This window comes from Orcinus orca, chromosome 2, assembly GCF_937001465.1.
Source record: "Orcinus orca chromosome 2, mOrcOrc1.1, whole genome shotgun sequence".
In the NCBI taxonomy this organism is placed as follows: Eukaryota; Metazoa; Chordata; class Mammalia; order Artiodactyla; family Delphinidae; genus Orcinus; species Orcinus orca.
Genome location: NC_064560.1, coordinates 61,951,973 through 61,968,171, shown reverse-complemented (window position 1 = coordinate 61,968,171; position 16,199 = coordinate 61,951,973). Strand labels below are relative to the sequence as shown.

The window sequence follows — 16,199 nt, the reverse complement described above, 5'->3', positions numbered from 1 at the left end:
AAATAACGTTATGTTAAAGACTTGGGACACACCCTGTGCTCAACGACAACCAACGATGCTTGTCAGACAGTACTCAGGCAAACGGTTCCATTTTTTGCCTGCTTTCATACAAAAGACAATACTGATTGGTTCTGCCATAAACAACCAAAGTCTCTCGCTCTCTCTTCACTCATCTTCTTGAAATGAGACACCAGTTGGGGCTGGGTTTTATTTAGAAAAATCTGACCCCAGCCCCCACTTTCCCAGCTACACCAACCCGGTCGAATGCTAGCCACCTCTTTCTGCCCTGTGTTCCCAGCTCTCCCCTTCATTGCCTCAGAGTCAACATTGCCAGATGGAGCTGGGCCAGGAAAGTGACCTTGAATTAGTGACTTCAAAGCTTCCTTCTCCCTGTCTCAGCCAGGCAAAGCTACTACTTTGGCCCAGAGATCTAGTAGACTGGACCTAAGGGGAGGCTGTTCTGGGGCCACCCCCAAAGTCTGAGACCTCATTCAAAGGCCTAACCTTGAGCCAGCATGTCCTAGAGTGACCCATTATCCCTTTCATTCTGTTCCAATTCTCTTACTGAAAACACAAGCAGAGGGACTTCCCTGGTGGCGCAGTGGTTAAGAATCCGCCTGCCAATGCAGGGGATGCGGGTTCGATCCCTGGTCTGGGAAGATCCCACATGCTATGGAGCAACTAAGCCCGTGTGTCACAACTACTAAGCCTGTGCTCTAGAGTCTTCAAGCCACAGCTACTGAGCCCATATGCCACAACTACTGAAGCTCATGCACCTAGAGCCCATGCTCCACAACAAGAGAAGCCACCACAATGAGAAGCCCGCACACTGCAACGAAGAGTAGTCCCCGCTTGCTGCAACTAGAGAAAACCTGCACGCGGCAACGAAGACCCAACACAGCCAAAAAACGACAAAACATTAAAAAAAAAACAAAACACAGCAGAGACCATGGAAGCCTCTGGTATTTGGCTTTCATGCCATCCTAGTGTTATCAGGCACCAGGGCCTCAGTGTCTATACTTATAAACTGGGAGGATGACTGCTCCCCCAGGCTCCTTTTGGCCCAAACAATCAGATTTTGTTATGTATGACAACTACCTTTACTGCCACTTCTGAAATGGTCATAAAGAAATTGCTCTCCCCCCGCCCAGGGGCTCATTTGTTTCTCTGTATGGTGGACCAAGGTGTCAGAGGCCTGGCAAGAGGCAATACTAGAGCCTCAGTGTGTTCCAGAGTCTGGCCTTCACCTGCAGAGGGATCAAGGTGGGAGCACATGGGTCCTTTGCAAGCACAGCAGCAGCCCAGGACAGTCAAGGCAAAATCTTCCAATTAAACTGCTCTCACAGCCCACGTCCCAGGGCTCCAGCTCCATGCCAGCCTTCTTCATGCAGTATCTATTTGGTGAGGCAGCTGATGTCAGCTCCATTGGCTCAGAGAGGTTAGAACACTTGCTCAAAGTCACACAGCTAGGAAGTAGCAGAACTCTAGTTCATACTCATATACCTGGCTAATAGTCCATCATTCTTTTAAGGAGAAAAAATAGGACCCAGAGCCCCTATTTATTGTACTTCTTTGGAATTTTTTGTGGTGATAACTGCTGGCCCTGTAAGCCACCTCAGAGAAAGGTGATATTTAAAGGAAAGGTGCTTATATCCTCCTTTGGGGTCAGCAGATTTGGAAACTCTCACCCTTACAGATTTTATTTATTTATTTATTTATAATTTTTGGCCACACACAGAATGTCGGATATTTGTTCCCTGACCAGGGATTGAACCCACGCCCCCTGCATTGGAAGCACGGAGTCTTGACCACTGGCCTGCCAGGGAAGTCCCCTTACATATTTTAAATCAAACCTCAATTAGTTATTGAGTCTAGGTCGTGTGCAAGTTCCCCGTGGAGGCACAGAAATGCATATCACTCAGTCTCTACCCTCTGGGAACCACAAATCACCACAAACCAGGCACAAGGGGAAAGTGTCCCAGGAGGAGTGTAGATGACACATTAGGCATCTGGCAAAGAGAAAATCACCTCTGATGGGGGAGACACTGATGAGCTCAGGGCAGGAACATCCATCAAGTGTGTTCTCACGGATCTTTACGATGTGGAAGGAGGCTGACCATGCAGACACGAGTAGAGTGAGGGCCTTGCACTTCACCCAGGTGGACACACCAGGATATTAGTTTCGTGCTATGTTTGTAGGCAGGGAGTAACATCTGGTAACATCTGGCACAGCAGTGAGGGAATGTCAAACAGTGGAGAATCAGGCCTGGGGAAGGGAGGCCAGGGTTCTTGAACCGGAGAGACTTGACACAGGGTCCTGGCAGGACCCTCAAGAAGGTGCAAGAGTGCAGAGGCAGTGTAGAGATGGCATATGCAGGAACTGCAGCTAGCTGGACGGGGGAGGAGTCACAGTGACTCAGACTTCCATCCCTGGGGCTGGGAGAATGGTGATGCCATTATTAGAAATCAGAAGATGGGAGGGAGGAAGGTTGAGGGGGAGGCGTTGATAGCAGAGCTATTTATGGTCATCTCTAAACTGATTTCCCTGCCAATAGTCAGTCTGTGCTCCCTCCCCCTCCTATCAGCCCTCCCCGCCACTTCCAGCGCTGTCACCCTGAAGCACAGCCCTGAGCAGTCACTCCACAGCTCAGATAGTGAAGTAGCTCTCCACTGCCTGATACAATAAAATCTGAATAGCTTATAACATTTCATGGCCTTCACCTACCCCCCACAGTTACTATTCCCTCTCCACAAGAACCCTAAATTTAGCCATTCCCCTGAGTAGTCCTTGACTCTGAGCAGTTGCACTGTCCCTTCCTTCCATCAAGTGGGTTCTTTCCACTCCGCATTGCCAGACCCAGCTCATCCTTGAAGGCCAAGTACAAATTCACCCTCTCAAGCCTGCACTGGGGGTGGGGATAAAGGGGGGGTATAGCATTCATTTACACTTGAATCATCACGAAAGGTAAACAGACCCGCCAATAAAAGAACACAAACTACTACTCTGATTTTTTTTTAATAATTTTATTTATTTTATTTATTTATTTTTGGCTGCGTTGGGTCTTCGTTGCTGTGCGCTGGCTTTCTCTAGTTGCGGCGAGCGGGGACTACTCTTCGTTGCGGTGCGCGGGCTTCTCATTGCGGTGGCTTCTCTTGTTGTGGAGCATGGGCTCTAGGTGTGTGGGCTTCAGTAGTTGTGGCACGTGGGCTCAGTAGTTGTGGCTCGCAGGCTCTAGAGTGCAGCCTAGTAGTTGTGGTGCATGGATTTAGTTGCTCTGCGCCATGTGGGTTTTTCCCGGGCCAGGGCTCGAATCGTGTCCCCTGCATTGGCAGGCAGATTCTTAACCAGTGCACCACCAGGGAAACCCTACTACTCTGATTTTAACTTTGTAAAATAAATCTATGGACAGTAACAGGTGGGGTCCAGAAACAAATTTGGAAGATTTTAAAACACTATTTAGGGAATTCCCTGGTGGTCCAGTGGTTAGTACTACGCACTTCCACTGCAGGGGGCATGGGTTCAATCCCTGGTCAGGGAACCAAGATCCTACATGCATGGCCAAATAAATAAATAAAACTTTATTAAATTTTGTGAAATTTTCTCTTAGGTTGCATAAGTTAATTAATCCTCAAGATTCCTAATAAAACTAGACATCCAAAGTTAGAGGAAGGGGAAATGATTGAAAGGGATTAAAAAGAACTAAAAGCAACATTACCATCTTGGTAACAGATTTCCAGAGTATAAAGCTTTCTCCCTGTTTGTGGAAGTCTTTTTTTTTTTTTTTTTTTTAAGTTTTTTGGCCGCATGGCATGAGGGATCTTAGTTCCCGGACCAGGGATGGAACCCGCACCCCCTACAGTGGAAGGGCGGAGTCTTAACCTCTGGACCACCAGGAAAGTCCCGTGGAAGTCTTTTGTCGTGATTGTCTCATGCCTGGGCAAGTCACTTAACTTCTCTGAGCCTCAGTTTCTTCAACTGCAAATGGAGATAATAAAAATCCCTACTCCTAGCAGTTACTAGGATTAAATAAATTCATGCAGATAAGTTGCTTTGAATGGTGCCTGGCACACATAGGAGAAGCCTGGCCATAGTGTTAGTGTTATCTGTTCATTCACATCCACTCCACACCAGTTTACTGAGCTCCTACGACATGACAGGTGTGACCCACAGATGGACAAGAGGGCACATTCTATTCCTGAGAGGACCAGAGTCCAGTGAGGGTATCCGGAATATGGAGATATGAACAGATCATTTCAAAATATCGTTGCTGTGGCTGGATGGAGTGTTGGTTAGTACAATCTCTTTGGAGGGCAATTTAGTATCATCCATCCTATTATAAAGTGCACGTAACTCTTCATCTGGAAATTCCACTCTGAGAGACTGACAGCATAGAAATACCAAATTGTACAGACACATAAGTGCAAGGTGTTCACTGCAGCACTGTTTGTAATAGGGAAAAATTGGGAATGACCTAAATGTCCATTGTCATTAAGAATGAGGTAAATATTTGCTGATATAGAAAAATGCATTGGGGGACTTCCCTGGCAGTCCAGTGGTTAAGACTCTGCATGGTTAAGACTCAAATAAAAAAGAAAAAGAAAAATGCATTGTGATATATTAAGTGAAAATAGAAAGTTGCAGAGAAATATCTTAACATACATACATACCTATATATGAAAAATTAAAGGCACAGAAACCTAAGAGGGTATGGGAGTGGGGTATAGTGGGAGACTCAATTTCTACTTTATGCAATTCTGTGGGGGTTGAACATTATATAACAAAAGCATCTATTACTTTTGTAACCAGAAAAAGAACAATCAAGATATATATAGAAATAGATAGGTAGATTTTTTTTTTTTTTGAAACAAACGGTCACAGTCGTTTATGTGCTGTGCAGAGTGTCCCCTGTCCCAGCACCATTCACTCTGGCGGCTTCTTTTAAATTGAGGCATTTCCTCTCGCGTTCTTTCCGTCTTTGGGGAAAACGAAGGGTTAAAGGGGCTGGGGAGGGGAAGAGGAAGTGAGGTAAGGGAAAGAGGGGTGAGGGCCCCTCGGGTACCAGCTGCGGTGAGGCGCTGGCCACGCCCCGCAGCTCTGGCTCCCGCTGGAAGCAGCCTCCCCAGGTGCTCGAGAGGAGGCTGCTGGGCTGTTTTTACGGTCTCAGAAGGACGAAAGATCAGAACTTAATGAATATAAAGTTAAGTGGAGGTTAGGACAAGATGCTGCGACCTAGAGCAAACGACGGTTCTCAAAGTGTGGTCCGCGGACCCTGGGGGAGGAGGGGCACCACGAGATCTAAATAATTTTCGTAATACTAAGAAGTCACTTGCCTTTCTCACTGTGTTAACATTTGCCCAAATGGTGCAAAAGCAACGGTGGGGAAAACCGCTTATACCTTACCCTGAATCATGGCAGAGGCACCAAACTATACTAGTAGTGATTTTATTGCTCACCATCGTGCACTCTGTCTTTTTTTTTTAAGTCTATTAATACGATGTACTAAATAAAGCAGTAGAAATTAATAATTTGATTAAATCGTAACTCTTGGGTATATATCTTTCTAATATCTTACGTAATAAAAATGGAAGTACATACAAAGCACTTGTGCTGCAGACCCTGGAAAGATGGTTGTCTCCTGGAAAAGCACTGAGGAAGAGCGGGAGTGCTTTATTTGAGCTGTGGGTTGAAGCAGCTGCTTTCTTCACAGAACAACATTTCAGCTGAAAAGAACAACCGATGCAGAAGCCATTTGGACTCAAATATTTGGCAGATATGTTCTCAAAAATGAATGAAATGAGCCAGTCACTTCAAGGAAATAGCTTATAGTATATGTTACCAATGATTTTTTTATATTGGAGCTTTCAAGGGAAAACTAAAATTTTGGAAACCTTGTATATACCCTGAGTTTGAGAGCTTCTCAATTCTTTTTTTAATATTTATTTATGTATTTATTTGGCTGCGCTGGGTTGTGGCACCACGGGATTTTCATTGGCGTATGCGGCATCTTTAGTTGCAGCATGCGGACTCTTAGTTGCGGCATGCACGTGGGATCTAGTTCCCTGACCTGAGATCAAACCCTGGCCCCCTGCATTGGGAGCACGGAGTCTTAACCACTGGACCCAGGGAAGTCCCAGCTTCCCAATTCTTCATGATGTTTCTAATGAGATTAATGGTCTACCAAATGTGATTTTTTTTCATATTGTGTAATGAAATGTGTCAACTTTTGGAAGATCTGCATAACTCAGCCAGTATTTTCTAAATGACCAATGCATGATGTTAAAAAGTTATGCATGGGTAAGAGACCTATTCCAGAATGGATTTGAATATGAGGGGTTTGAATGTAACAGAGTAGGAAAGGCATATTGGTGTTGTTTCAGATTCCACATTGCAATTAACCTTTGAGAAAGTATCACTTGTACATTTTGTTATCGTAAGTGAATACCGTGGGTCAGGCCTCGCCCAGTCGGGAAATGGGGGTTGGGCAGTGGCCCAAGCTGGGATGCCCCCCTAAAAAATGGCCACTGGGGCCTCGACCCAGCTCAGCCCATGCAGGTCAGGGAGCCCCGGGTGATGCACCGCACCACCCCCATCCCAGGCCCAGACCATGGTGCAGGAGGTCTGGTACATGGAGGAGTCCCAAGATGACCTGAGGTGGCCCCCTGGCCTGGAGCCCAGCTGCCCAGTCCTCCTGGAGCAGCTGCACCAGCTTGGAGTCCTTTACTGGAAGCTGGCAAATATCAGAATGATCCAGAATTAGACTACTCTGGGATGGTCATAATAAACGTATGCAAAAATAAATTTCCAAATTATGAAGAAAAGGTTAAGATGTTTTGCTGGGAGCATTTGTACTAGGATGTAAAATTTGCTACATCTTGGATGGCAGTGGATACTTTGATGAAAGAGATAAAGAGGACTTCAGATTTTCATGGAGAAAGGAAACGTGATAACTCATCCTGCAGGAGTTTATCACTGCTTCACACTGGATGGAAAGAACTATGTGACAGCTGTGTGGATGTTTATGGGAGAAACAGTGTGGACTGCAACCAGTCGGCTGACCATTTCCACGCTCAAGGACAGGACAGGACGTGAAATTTTGGGCATGAACAGCAAGGAGTGCTCCCTGGGGCCTAGCACACTCCTTGTAAAGATCCTAAACGTGATAACTGAGCAGAAAATCATTTACTCTTTGCTTTTATATTATAGGCTTGAAGCTTCAAGGCTTGAAGGTTATCTCCTTTGCAAGATTATTTGATCAGAATATTTTTTAATGGCAGACTTCCCTGGTGGCACAGTGGTTAAGAGTACGCCTGTCAATGCAGGGGACATGGGTTCGAGCCCTGCTCCGGGAAGATCCCACATGCCGCGGAGCAATGAAGCCCCTGCACCACAACTACTGAGCCTGCGCTCTAGAGCCCGTGAGCCACAACTACTGAGCCCACATGCCACAACTACTGAAGCTGTGCACCTAGAGCCCGTGCTCTGCAGCAAGAGAAGCCACCGCAGGGAGAAGCCCTCACACCGCAATGAAGAGTAGCCCCGCTCGCCGCTAGAGAAAGCCCACACGCAGCAATGAAGACCCAATGCAGCCAAAAATAAAAATAAATAAAATAAAATTTTTAAAAAAGAAAGAAAAGCCTTATGATAAAATAAGCCATAGCTATTTAAACAAAGAATGTTTTTTAATAAAAGTCGCTATAAAACTGATTTTTACATGGAAACAACTGTGGAAATGTGGACAAATCACAGTCATTTGCTCTAACTCAGTCAAGATCAGTGGTTCAGACACGTGTTCAACTTTAACCGGAATGAGAGTCTTATCTGCTGGTGTGCCTTATCTGGACACGATTTTTAGACTTTAAACCAGGTATCAGTCAATGCCATGCCTGCCTTAGAAGAAAGTTGTGGCAGAGAAGTATATTTTGGTCTTTGTCCCCAGTTTCTGGCATAGAGCTCCTAAAACCCTTGGAATTTCCTGAGCGATACGAGTGGCCTTCTGCTATTCACAGGTAATCCTTTGTGAGCATCTCAGTTCCACTGGGACAGAAGCGCCTGTGCTCAGGACCCTCTGGACCTCACTCTATGTACCTCCTTATCTGGCTGTTTATCTGTGGTCTTTATGTATCCTTTATAATAAATTGGTAAATGTAAACCAACATTTCCTGAGTTTTGTGAGCCGTTCTAGCAAATTATGGGACCCGAGGAAGAGGTCATGTAAATCCCCAATTTTTAGCCGCTGAGTCAGAAGTACAATTGTCCCAGATTTGTGATAGGCATCAGTGTTGTGGGACTAAGCCCTTAATCTGTGGGATCTAACGCTACCTCCAGGTAGATAGTGTCAGAATTGAGTTAAACTCAATTCAGTCCTGCTGAATCGGTTGGTGTAGGGAAACAGACTAGAGGTGTAATCGTAGATAACATAACTAACTAGATACAGGATGCTTTTTTCTCCCGAAATTATACCTTGGACTAAGGAGTGCAAGGAGGGGAGAGCTCTCTATTAGGGGCACATTCTCAGTTGCTTATGCCACTTGCCACTTTCCGTTCAAACTAAAGTAAATGCCTTGGGAATTCCCTGGTGGTCTGGTGCTTAGGACTCCATGCTCTTACTGCCGAGGGCCTGAGTTTGATCCCTGGTCGGAGAACTAAGATCCCACATGCTGCAGCGCAGCCAAATAATAATAATAATAATAAAACACCTTAATCTAAAAAAAAAAAAGGCACTCTCGTCCCCTTCCTGTTGCAGTGAAATCTCAAGTTCCACAGACTCCTGCTGGCTCGTCTAACCCTGTATTTGTTTTTCTCATTTCTTATTCTTTTTTTTTTAATGAAATGATCTAATTTTTTTTTTTTTTTTTTTTTTTTTGGCTGTGTTGGGTCTTTGTTGCTGCATGCGGACTTTCTCTAGTTGCGTGGCTAGAGGGGGCTACTCTTCGTTGCAGTGCGAGGACTTATTGCAGTGGCTTCTCTTGTTGTAGCGCACGGGCTCTAGGCACATGGGCTTCAGTAGTTGTGGCTCATGGGCTCTAGAGCGCAGGCTCAACAGTTGTGATGCGTGGGCTTAGTTGCTCTGTGGCATGTGAGATCTTCTCAGACCTGGGCTCGAACCCGTGTCCCCTGTGTCGGCAGGCGGATTCTCAACCATTGCGCCACCAGGGAGGTCCTCATCTCTTACTCTTTTTAAATTCATGCTTAAGTCCTGTGGGAGAGAATAGTTGTAAACAGCTTTAATTAAATTGTACTTATAAAAAACTATTTTCTTCTACTCCACTTTATGCTTTTGGTATTGTTGATCTTTAAAAATTAAATGGTCTTTGATAATGGGGGGGGAAAAGAGAATAGTCCTAACATCTGAAAAAGCTATTAAAATATTCCTCATTTTTCTTTTTCCAGCTACACAGCAATCTGAGGCTGGATTTTCTTCATATACCTCAACCAAAACAATATACAGCAGCAGACTAAATGCTGAAGTGGATGTGAGAATCCAGCTACTTCTGGTAAGTCAGATATGAAGAGAGTTGCAAAAATGTAAACAAAGCAACTCTTCGCATTAACTCTTTTATTTTGGAAAATCTTATTTTTAAATTAATATATAAACATGTTTCAAATTTTCTGTCTTAACTTTTAATTCGGTAAATAGGGTTTTGTATAACCTATATAAACAAGAGCTCTTTTGAGTCCTCAGCAACTTCTCAGAGTGTAAAGAGGTCCTAAAGCCAAAAAGTTGTAGAATTATCCTAGAGAAAAGCACTAGGAGCTCAACAAAAATGGGGGCCACATTATCCCACACAAGAAATCTAACATTTATACAATAATGCTATATAATGTATAGTCTGTATTAAATTGTCCCAAGATGTTCCAGTAATTCCTTTAAATTTGGGAAGGGGGGATTTCCCTGGTGGCACAGTGGTTAAGAATCTGCCTGCTAATGCAGGGGACACGGGTTCGAGCCCTGGTCTGGGAAGATCTCACATGCCGTGGGGCAACTAAGCCCGTGCAACACAACTACTGAGCCTGCACTCTAGAGCCTGCAAGCCACAACTACTGAGCCCACGTGCCACAACTGCTGAAGCCCACGTGCCCTAGAGCCCATGCTTCACAACAAGAAGCCACTGCAAGGAGAAGTCTGGGCTTTCTCTAGTTGTGGGGGACTCGCTGCAACTAGAGGAAGCCCGTGCACAGCAACGAAGACTCAACGCAGCCAAAAATGAATAAATTTTTTTAAAAAACCAGGAATTAAAAAAAAAAAAATTAGGGGAAGGGGGTCCGGGATCTAGAATCAAGGCTCAGGCATAGCATTTGGTTGTCATGTCTCATTAGCTTTTTTTTTTTAATTAATTAATTTATTTTTTATTTGGCTGCATTGGGTCTTGGTTGCAGCATGCAGGATCTTCGTTGCGGCATGTGGAATCTTTCATTGCTGCACGCAGGCTCAGTAGTTGCCACACGGGCTTAGTTGCCCTGCGCCATATGGGATCTTAGTTCCCCGACCAGGGATCAAACCTGTGTCCCCTGCATTGGAAGACAGATTCTTAACCACTGGACCACCAGGGAAGTCCCCCCTTTTTTAGTTTTCTACTGGATCAATGCAGACTTCTTTATTCTCCCTTAGCCCCTTCACTGGTTTAGAAATTATACATTCTATTTCTGCTCGTTTAGAAATTAAATTCTTAACTTGACTATACAGAGTTTAAAATTCATCATTGTCTTTATCTTTCTTAGAAATATGAGAAACTTAGATGACTTCTGTCCAATTTCTCCTCTCCTATCTTCCATGTTATTATTCCATCATACTTTAGTTCTACTGGGTCTTCTGAGCCCCCTCACTTTTTTTAAAATAGGTTTATCAACATGTTTTCCTGTTTCCTAGCTGAGCAACGTGTCTTACTTTCCACTCCTATGTGCTGAATTCAATTTCCTGTTAACTGAAGGGCATCATTGAATAGGTCTTTGAACAAAGATCTGTGAGTAATTAACTTTCTCTGTCTCAAATTGTTCAATTTTATCCTCATTTCGTAAGCTTTTTAGTGAAGTATAATATATACATATGTGTATACAGAGAGTACATAAGTTATTAGTGTACAACTTATTTTTATATAAATTTATTTATTTATTTTTGGCTGTGTTGAGTCTTTGTTGCTGCGTGCGGGCTTTCTCTTAACTGTGGCAGACGGGGGCTGCGCTTCGTTGCAGTGCACAGGCTTCTCACTGCAGTGGCGTCTCTTGTTGCGGAGCACGGGCTCTAGGCAGGCAGGCTTCAGTAGCTGTGGCTCACGGGCTCTAGAGTGCAGGCTCAGTAGTTGTGGCACACGGGTTTAGTTGCCCTGCGGCATGTGGGATCTTCCTGGACCAGGGCTTGAACCCGTGTCCCCTGCATTGGCGGGCGGATTCTTAACCACTGCGCCACCAGGGAAGTCCCTAGTGTACAACTTATGAATGTTGATGAAATCACTACCCAGATCAGGAAATGTAACATCACCAGGACCCCCAAGACCCTCCTTAAACCACCTCCTAGGCATTATGTTTCCCAACTTCCCTTTGCTATCTTAACTTCTACTAAAATAGACTGGTTTTGCCTATTTTTGTTTTCCTGTGAATGGAATCATATAGTATGTACTCTGTTGTGTCTTACTTCTTCTCAACACTGCATTTCTAAAATTCACCCAGGGACTTCCCTGGTGGTGCAGTGACTAAGAATCCACCTGCCAATGCAGGGGACATGGGTTTGAGCCCTGGTCCAGGAAGATCCCACATGCCGCAGAGCAGCTAAGCCCGTGCGCCACAAATACTGAGCCTACGCTCTAGAGACCGCGAGCCACAACTACTGAGCCTGTGAGCCACAATTACTGAAGCCTGTGTACCTAGAGCCCGTGCTTCCCAGCAAGGAGAAGCTGCCTCAATGAGAAGCCTGTGCACCACAACGGAGAGTAGCCCCCGCTCACTGCAGCTAGAGAAAGGCCATGCGCAGCAACGAAGACCCAATGCAGCCAAAAATAAATAAAATAAATAAAAATATTTTTTAAAAATAAAATAAAGTTTTCAAAAATAAAAATAAAATTAATCCAGGGACTTCGCTGGTGGTCCAGTGGTTAAGAATCCTCCTTCCAATGCAGGGGACATGGGTTCAATCACTGGTCAGGGAACTAAGATCCCACATGCTGCAGGGCAACTAAGCCCTCACACTCTAGAGCCCGCGCACCACAACTAGAGAGCCCGAGTGCCACAACTACTGAGCCCACGCACTCTGGAGCCCATGCACCACAACTAGAGAGAAGCCCGTGCACTGCAAAAAAGATCCCGCGTGCTGCAACTAAGACCCGATGCAGCCAGATAAATAAATTAGTTAACTAAAAATAAACATATATTTTTTAAATTAAAAAAATCATCTATGTTTTTGCATGTAGCTGTAATTTATTAATTCTTCTGCCATATAAAACTCTATGTTATGAATATTCCACAATTTATGTATCCATTCTACTATTGACAGACATTTGGGTTGTTTCCAGTTTGGGGTTATTATTAACGATGCTTCTATGAAGGTTCTGACACTTGTCTTTTGCTGCACATATGTATGAAATTCTGTTGGATGATACTTAGGAGTGAATTACTGGGTCATAGGCTACATACTTAAGCATTCGGCTTTAACAGACACTGGCAAACAATTTTCTGAGTGTCTGTATTCTTCCAGCAATGTATGAGAGCTTCAGTTTCTTTACATCTTTGCTAACAGTTGGCATTGTCATTCTTTTCAGTTTTAGTCATTCTTGTGGGTGTATAGTGGTTCTCATGGTGGTTTTTTGTTGTTGTTGTTGTTGTTGCTGTTTGTTTTGTTTTTGCGGTACGCGGACCTCTCACCGCTGTGGCCTCTCCGGTTGCGGAGCACAGGCTCCGGACGCGCAGGCTCAGCGGCCATGGCTCACGGGACCAGGCGCTCCGCGGCATGTGGGATCTTCCCGGACCAGGGCACGAACCCGTTTCCCCTGCATCGGCAGGCGGACTCTCAACCACTGCACCACCAGGGAAGCCCCTCATGGTGGTTTTAAATTGCCTTTCCCGTGGTCTCTCGGGCGCAATTGGTCAGTTCATTAAACTGATAAATAGCATTTCCGTGGAGACTAAAGAAATTGAGCTCCTTTTCGTATACTTATTGCCCATTTTAATATTCTCTTTTCTGAAGTGCCTGCTTCAAGTTTTTGCTTATTTTTTCCATTGGATTGTCTGCCAGTTTGTGATCTGTAGGAGTTCAATATACATTCTGATATGAGTCCCCTTTTTGGGTATATGTATTGCAAAAGTTTGGTTTTTTCCCATTCAGTGGCTTGCCTTCTCATTCATTTAAAATGTATTTGGAGGGTTTCCCTGGTGGCGCAGTGTTTGAGAGTCCGCCTGCCGATGCAGGGGACACGGGTTTGTGCCCCGGTCCGGGAGGATCCCACGTGCCGCGGAGCAGCTGGACCCGTGAGCCATGGCCGCTGAGCCTGCGCGTCCAGAGTCTGTGCTCCGCAACGGGAGAGGCCACAGCAGTGAGACGCCCGCGTACACACACACACACACACAAAAAGTATTTTGATGCACAGAAATTCTTAATTTTAATTTAGTCCAACTTATTGACCTTTTATGTTTATGTCTTATTTCCTGTTTGATAAATCTTTTCTTAACCCTATAGTATCTTCTGGAAGTTTTATTGTTTTATCTTTCACTTTTTTAAAAAGATTTATTTATTTATTTATTTGGTTTGCTGGGTCTTAGTTGTGGCAGATGGACTCCTTAGTTGTGGCATTTGAACTCATAGTTGTGGCATGCATGTGAGATCTAGTTCCCTGACCAGGGATTGAACCCGGGCCCCCTGCATTGGGAGCACAGAGTTTTAACCACTATGTCACCAGGGAAGTCCCTGCCTTTCACTTTGATATCTATAATTTTCCTGAAATTGATTTAAAAAAATTTTTTTTTACTTTTGGCTGTGTTGGGTCTTCGTTGCTGCATGCGGGCTTTCTCTAGTTGTGGTGAGCGGGGGCTACTCTTTGTTGTGGTGTGCGGGCTTCTCATTGTGGTGGCTTCTCTTGTTGCGGAGCACAGGCTCTAGGGCTCATGGCTTCAGTAGTTGTGGAATGCAGGCTCAGTAGTTGTGGCACACAGGCTTAGTTACTCCAGGCATGTGGATCTTCCCAGACCAGGGATCAAACCCGTGTCCCCTGCATTGGCAGGTGGATTCCCAACCACTGCACCACCAGGGAAGTCCTGAAATTGATTTTTGATGCACCCTATTTCAGATATGTTAAAATGTGAAAAACAGTATGTATCCAAGAATTGATAAAATTCAGTTATTTTTTAACCTCCGTTTTAAATTTAATACGTAACAGGCATTTTTCTCTACCATTAAATGTTCTTCTACAAGACTTTTTTTTTTTTTTTTTGCGGTATGTGGGCCTCTCACTGTTGTGGCCTCTCCCGTTGCGGAGCACAGGCTCCGGACGTGCAGGCTCAGTGGCCATGGCTCATGGGCCCAGCCGCTCCGCGGCATGTGGGATCTTCCCGGACTGGGACACGAACCCGTGTCCCCTGCATTGGCAGGCGGACTCTCAACCACTACGCCACCAGGGAAGCCCTACAAGACTTTTTTTTAATAGCTGCCTAATAGTTGTCTAAAAAGAGACAGCAGGAACTTCCCTGGTGGTCCAGTGGGTAAGACTCCGAGCTCCCAATGCAGGGGGCTGGGGTTCGATCCCTGGTCGGGGAACTAGATCCCGCATACATGCTGCAACTAAGAGTTCGCATGCTGCAACTAAGAGTTTGCATGCTGCAACTAAGAAGCCCGTGTGCCGCACCTAAGACCCAGCGCAGCCAAAATAAATGAAGAAAAAAAAAAAAAGGAAACAACAGGCCCCAAATGGATTTGAAACCGTGCAACTCAGACTGGGACTTAAACCCACCGTCTTTTAATTGAGATCACACACCTGGTCTCAGGACTTAATGAAGCTCAGTTTCTTGATGTCTTATGGCAGAAAGAATTCAGTGCGAGACAAAGTGATACGTAAGAAGTGGATTTATTTAGGGAGAAACACACTCCACAGACAGAGTGTGGGCCATCTCAGAAGGTGAGAGGCCCCAAAATATGGCGTGGGTAATTTCATAGGCTAATGAGTGGGAGGATTATTCCAACTATTTCGGGGGGCTGGGGGAGAGGGCGGGGATTTCCAGGAATTGGGCCACCACCCACTTTTTGGCCTTTTATGGTTAGCTCTGACCTGTCATGGTGCTGGTGGATGTGTTATTTAGCTAATGTATTACAATGAGCATATAATGAGGCCCAAGGTCTACAGGAAGTTAGATCTTCTGCCGTCTTGGATCTAGTTAGTTCTAACCAGTTTTCGTCATGTTTTATGGCTATGTCATTCTTTTAAAGGTGCCCTGTCGCCTTCCCTTCTGTTTCAGATTCACTTGTGCTAAACCCCACATCAGCAAATCAAGACTTAATACCTAACCTATAACACAACATTGTAAATCAACTGTACTTTAAATAAATAAATAAATAAATATTGGCAGTTTCAGCCTCTCCCAGGAATGTGATCTTTAGTCAGCCAATGTGGAGTTACCTGGTCAGCACTGGTGAGGTAATCTGCCTGAAGGACCTGAAACAGGAGGAAAGGAGGCAGGGCACAAGGTTTGAAAGAATGACATAGCCTGAGGACATGACATAAACTGACTAGAACCAAATGGATCCAAGATGGCGGATAAGTTGACTTTTTCCACTAGACCTTTTTAAAAATAATTAATTAATTAATTAATTTTTGGCTGTGTTGGGTCTTCGTTGATGCACGAGGGCTTTCTTTAGTTGGGGTGGGCAGGGGCTACTCCTTGTTGCCGTGTGCAGGCTTCTCACTGTGGTGGCTTCTCTTATTGCGGAGCACAGGCTCTAGGCTCACGGGCTTCAGTAGTTGTGGCACATGGGCTCAGTAGTTGTGGCTCACGGGCTCTAGAGCGCAGCCTCAGTAGCTGTGGTGCACAGGCTTAGTTGCTCTGCGGCATGTGGGATCTTCCCGTACCAGGGCTCAAACCCTTGTCCCCTGCTTTGGCAGGTGGACTCTTAACCACTGCGCCACCAGGGAAGTCCCTCCACTAGAACTTGAGCCTCAGTATCAGCAAGCTCACATCAGCAAGCTAAATGACACACCTACAGGCGCCATGACAGTTCCAAGAC

General features: G+C 45.1%; 1 long non-coding RNA gene and 1 pseudogene across 1 annotated transcript in view; both read left to right on the top strand.

Annotated features, from left to right (window-relative positions):
• Positions 1-4,027: 4,027 nt before the first annotated feature.
• LOC117195990 (uncharacterized) overlaps positions 4,028-16,199 on the top strand; it is a 32,004-nt gene continuing 19,832 nt past the window's right edge. Inside the window, exons 1-3 of the long non-coding RNA XR_004475930.2 lie at positions 4,028-4,289; positions 7,205-8,007; positions 9,392-9,495. This is a non-coding gene — a long non-coding RNA (uncharacterized LOC117195990). The remainder of the gene's footprint in view (positions 4,290-7,204; positions 8,008-9,391; positions 9,496-16,199) is intronic.
• Positions 4,317-7,198, top strand: LOC117195988 (acireductone dioxygenase-like; annotated as a pseudogene).